Genomic DNA, 6328 nt, shown 5'->3' on the forward strand with positions numbered 1-6328 from the left:
AAAATGTACTGTTTTTAGTACTGATTATTTTCCTTTTATGGCGAGAAACTGAATCCAATGACATCACAGCATGAATCATCACCCGAAATTCTATCAAATTTAGAAATATAGAAAACACTCTCTATGGGCTTGAAACTCAATAAACCATTGAGAAAGATAATCAAAAATTGTTAGTAATGAGACCACGGAAAGAGAAACATTGTAGATCGCCTTTTAGATATTGAACTTTTTTTAGCCTAGAAAAACGTTGCTTTCTACTCGTACAATCGTTGTGAACACGCTTCATTGGGAAGCAAATAAAAATTTATTAGAATTGGTGCAAGCGATGGCAAAATGTGATCCAGTATTGAAAAAGCATATTTCAAACTTGAAGAACCCACTGTTGGTTTTAAAGAGAGTACCCTCTTGGTTTTCAAATCGATACAAAATGAAATTATTTTTATTTTAGGTGAACATGTTAAGTATAAAATTATTGCAGACACAGAAAAGGCTAACTATTACGAAATATATTCCTATAGCACCTCTGATGAAAACAGAGCTAACCAAATGAGTTAAATAATTAGATACGTCTATTTAGAAGACAACAGTGTGGAAGTGCGAGAACACATTCTTCGTTTTTTTGTGCCGGAGAAGACTGCAGAGGATACGTCGAAAGGTATTCAGCAGTAGCTGGAAAAATATAGACTGGCTATTGCGGTGTGTAGGGCTCATAATAATGATAATGCTGCTCAGTGTCAGTTGTACAAGGAGGAGTACAACGAAAAACTCGAGAAGTCAAACCAAAAACTCTGTTCAGTTCTTTTGTTAAGGGTTCCAAAAATCTGTGGCGTCCATTTTTTGGTACTGTAGATAAGTTACATTCACTCTTCTCGTCTTCTGCATATAGACTGACACTAGCTGCAGAATTAAAAGACAGTCAAAAATCTGAAGCGACTGCTTGATACTCGCTGCACTGCTCATTACGAGTCAGTTAAGGTCGTAAAAGAAATCGTGGAAACAATTATGAGCACTGTGGAAGATATGAAAATCTGTTCAAGGTAAACATTGATATTGGATCTCCAGCAAGGTTTCTCCTTTCACCTACGCCAATTCTTGGCACACGATACTGCAACAAGTAAATTTAGCTCATCGGTATCTACAGTCTCCAAAACTGACTTCAGATAAAGGACTCCCAGATTAAAAACTCTGAATGAGTTTTTAGCGGGGAACGAAACGAACTGCAGTTTTAGAGAAGACTGATACATTAGACCGTAAAAATGCAATGATGTGGACACTATCAGTGACCGACGAATAAAACAGTATCGGGTGAACTAGCGCATGATGCTAGCTTATCAATTCAAGGAGAACTTCGTCGTTCTGTTTACACAAGAATTGTCACAACGAAACGCGGCCATGAAGGAAAGAACTAAAATCTTCGAAATCGTTGAAACAAAATTTATGATTCAAACTTCCGATGATGCTCTGGCTACAACACTGGAGAATCTGGTAGGAATTTACTATGAGCTTGATAGGGATCAGGTATGGTTGGCATCTACATGCAAACGATACAAATGTGACTTTTCTGCTCGATGGAAAGCCCAAGAAATATTTCAGTTTATGATTAAATGAGATTTCATCATCATCATCTTGGACAGTTTCCAGCCACTGGCTGGGTCTGTCGGGAACACAAGCCTCTCCATCGGGTTCTGTCTTTCCACCATTCCCCCTCTTCCACCTTCGTCCAGTTCTCTCCTCTTCTCGTCACACATCTCTTGGTCTTCCCCTGGGCCTCTTCCCCTCCAGTTGCAGATCAAACATCCTCTTTGGAATTCTTCCCTCATCCATTCTCTTCATGTGTCCATACCACTGCAGTCTTAATTTTTCTATCCTGTCCTGTACTGGTTCCTCCTTTAGTCTTTCCCTCACATACACATTTCGCAATCTGTCTCGTCTTGTTACACTCAACCTGCTCCTCTGGAACTTCATTTCACTAGCTTGTATTCTACTTTTCTCGCTTTTGTGCATTACCCATGTCTCACTTCCGTATGCCAATATGGGGACAAAGTAGGTTCGGTATATAATTCCCTTGGATTTCTGTGGCACCTCCTTGCTCCAAATAAGCTCCCTAATGCATTTGAAGAACTGCCCTGCTTTTCTGCACCTTTCATTTATTTCCATTGCGTTTCCCCCCTTACTTTCAATCATGCTTCCCAGCTACTTGAAGTTCTCTACCACTTGTAGTTTTTCCCCTCCACAAGTTATATCCACATTTGGCCTATTCTTCTTCCTTGTTATGACAATTATTTCACTTTTCTTTGCAGAGAAATGCATTCCATATTGTGCTGCCGTTGCCTCCCATACATCTAACTGCTCTTGCACCTCCTTCTCGCAATTTCCCCATAACATCAGGTCATCGGCAAAAAGCACTGCTTTCATTTTATGATCTCCAATTGCATCTGATACTTGCTGTAAGATTTCATCCATAACAATAATAAACAATAAAGGCGAAAGTGCACTTCCCTGTCGCAGCCCATTTTCCAGCTTGAACCATGCAGTACGTTCCCTCCCCACTTTCACACAACTCTCACTTCCCTCATACATTTTTCTGACTTTTCGTGTTATCTCTTCATCTATCCCGTTTGCGTTCAGCACATCCCAGAGCTTGTCCCTATAGATACTGTCATACGCCTTCTCAATATCTAAAAAGGCCATGATTAAGTCCTTCCAGTACTCATAGTGCCTTTCCTGCAGTTGCCTTACCGCAAATATGAGGTCCGTTGTTGATCTTCCCGGTCTGAAACCATACTGCTCCTCCTGCAGTCTACTTTCAATACTGCTTCTTATTCTCTTCTCCAGGATCTTTTCATAGATTTTTCCACAGTGGCATAGCAGGGTGATTCCTCTGTAGTTCTCACATCTCCTTTTATCCCCTTTCTTGAAGATCGGGACTATAATTCCTTTCTTCCAATCCTCAGGAATTCTGTTCTCCTTCCACACCACCCTCAGCACTCTGTATAGCCACTGGGTTCCTACTTATCCTGCTGTTCGTATCATATCCACTGTTACTTCGTCCCAACCTGGTGCCTTGCCCCCTTTCATCCTCTTTATGGCTTCTTCCACTTCATTCCAAGTTAGATCATCAATTTCCCCACTATTCTAATCGTCTGCTGCCTTAGGCTCTCCATCGCTGTTAGTTACCCGCTTGACGGCATTCAACAGATCTTCAAAGTACTCCTTCCAAATCTTTTTGAGCTCATGCATTTCCTCCACAACTCTTCCATTATTATCCATGATCCTCTTATTTCTTACCATGGTGTAAAGTACTTTTTTGTTCCCTTCACTGTCCTCTTCTAACATTCTTGTCCATTTTTCCATCCACTTCTTCTTACTATGATCTGTGCCGCTTTCTTGCTTTCCTTATATTTTACCTTAGCTTCCTCTGTTCGGGTCTGGAACCATTCTCTGAAGGCTTTGTTCTTTCGAAGTACTGCCTCTTTACATATGTTGTTCCACCATGGGGTTTCCTTACTTCTCCTCTTTGTGCTAGTTCTTCCGCACACAGTCTCAGCTGCCTCAACTAGAGCCCTCTTAAAATCTCCCCATTCTTCTTCCACTGTTCTCTGATCTTCCTTTGGCAGCTTCTTCCTGATCAGTGTCTGGTACTGGGTCCTCCGTTCATCCTCTTTCAGCATCCATGTCTTCAACCTTTTCTCCTGTATGTCTGTTGCCCTCCTATCTTTCTTCTCTCTCAGGGTGGCTACCAACAGCCGATGGTCACTGTCTAAGGCATCAGATGGAATGACCTTAACATCTGTGAGGCTGCTCATCATCTGCCTATCCACTAGTACATAGTCTACTACTGAAGTTTGGGACCAGTCTCCACTGTACCAAGTTATTTTGTGGCTACTTCTCTTCTTGTACCAGGAATTTGCGATCGCCAGCCCATTCCTCTTGCAGAATTCCAGCAACACTTTTCCTTCTCTATTTCGGTTCCCCCAGCCCTCTGGTCCCATTATCTCCTCGAATCCTTTCCTGTCTGTGCTAACATGTGCATTGAGGTCCCCTATTATAATCTGATTACCTCCATTTAGCTGCTTTTGCATGTCATCTTCAAATTCCTCCTTCTCCTTTTTTGTACACCCCACCTGTGAGAACTCAGTGAATTATTATCGTAAATGTAACTTACTATTCAATACTTCTAACCAATTGCGTCTTATATGCATCATGAGAGAGAAGCTTCTCTAAGCCGAAACTAATAAAAAATTATCTTCGCTCTTTATGAAGAAACTACCTCGTACTAAAGTTACAAAACTAACCTGGTATTACAAGTGTACAAGCTTTGTCTCTAGAAATGTGAAATAAAATGTAATTTTGTTCTTCTATCCTTTATTATTTCTTTGCACTTCTCTTGATGGCTGCTGCGCTAAATGCCGATTCGTATTCTAGGTTTCTCACTTATATCTTCAATTAGGTACGAGGGCTACTCAGAAAGTAGGGAACGTTTTGGCATTAAAAAAAACTAAGTACAAGAAATACATTTTATTACATGCATTTGAAAGAGCGATTGACATACTGCTTTTCGCGCTGCAGTAATGGACTGTGCGGTTGGTCCCGCGCGGAGATTCGAGTCCTCCCTCGGGCATGGGTGTGCGTTTTTGTCCTTAGGATAATTTAGGTTAAGTAGTGTGTAAGCTTAGGGACTGATGACATTAGCAGTTAAGTCCCATAAGTCTCATAAGATTTCACACACATTTGAACAATTTTTTTTAACATAACGCTTTTCCACATAGTCACCAAACACATTGAGGCACTTATCATAGCGGTCGACAAGCTTTGAAGGACCTTCGTCGTCACATTCTGCCGCCTAAGACTTCAGCCTGGACTTCCGCGCCGTGATCAAAGGGCAGCGTTGCAAGCTAGTTCTTCATCTTGGAGAACAAGTGGAAGTCGCTTGGTGCAAGATCGGGGCTGTAGGGCGGCTGAGGAAAAATTTCCCATTTGAATGAATTAAGTAGTTCTTTAGTGCACTTTTTCGTGTGAGGTCGGGCATTGTCGTGCAAAAACAAAATTTTGGTCGTCAGCTTTCCTCGGCGTTAGATTTTAACTGCTCTTCTAAGGCTGTGCAAAGTTTGACAGTACCGGGCAGAATTTATGGTTGCTCCACGTTCGAGAAAATCAATAAAAAGCACACCTTGCCCATCCCAAAACACTGTCATCACCAACTTCCTTGCTTACAAGGTTTGCAAACACTTTCTTAGTTTTTTATTTTGGGGGGGGGGGGGGGGGCTTTGTGTGCCCTCACTCCAAGGACTGTAATTTTGTCTCGCAACTGACGTGTTTCACGCAAGTCTCGTCACCGGTTACGATTCGATCCAATAATGATTCATCATGTTTGTGGTAGGCGTCCAGAAATGTCAACATTGCCCCCATTCGCTGTTCTTTATGGCGCTGTTTAAGCGTTTTGGGCACCGATCGTGCACAAAATTCATGGCACCCTAGTTTTTCAGTGACAATTTCAAACAACAATGTCCGTGAAACTCGTGAAAAAGAAAGCGAAAGCTCCGTTATTGTGAAGCAACGGTTCCACGAATCGTTGCATCAACTAAAGCGACAAGATCGTCAGTCACATTGCTTGGGCCTCCACGCTTCGCTTCATCATGAACGTTGGTTCGGCCATTCTTAAACCGAATGCACCAATTCCGGACGGAACATTCACTCATTACATTGTTTCCCGTACACTTTGCACAGTTCACGATAAATTTCTACAGCTTTTAGGTTTTTTGGCAACAAAAACCGCACCTCACAACTGGCGGGATCTCCGATTGCAACGCACATTTCAAATTCGAATATCGAGAAAACCGGACGGGCAGAGACTTTCCCGCTATCACGGATGGATGCCGACTGAGCTGCCGAGCACGCACATACCAAAATATACGCGATCGGCGTGCGCCCATCGGTGTCAGACGGAAACGTTCCCTACTTTCTGAATAGCCCTCGTATACTACGAATAACAGAGCGTAGAGTACACACAATATAAATGATTAACTTTTTTTGTCAGACATTGCAAGTATATTATTTATGTTTTACAAAATATACATTATAAATGCATCAGTTTCTAAGCAGACTTGAGGCCCCATTTAATTACGATGTCACGTCCTCCCACAGGCTCAGTTCGACGCTGGTGTCTATCGAACATCCAAAGATTAAATTTCAGCCGTTGTATAACTGTCGTGAAGCTCCTGGATGTTTGTGTCAAATTATGTCACACGAATAGAATTCTGGCTGTGGCAGAGCGATTCCTTGAGGGCGCTGCCCGCGAGGCGGCTGCTACAGCAGCTCACGTACGAGA

Source organism: Schistocerca americana, chromosome 5 (genome assembly GCF_021461395.2).
Source record: "Schistocerca americana isolate TAMUIC-IGC-003095 chromosome 5, iqSchAmer2.1, whole genome shotgun sequence".
Taxonomy (NCBI): Eukaryota; Metazoa; Arthropoda; class Insecta; order Orthoptera; family Acrididae; genus Schistocerca; species Schistocerca americana.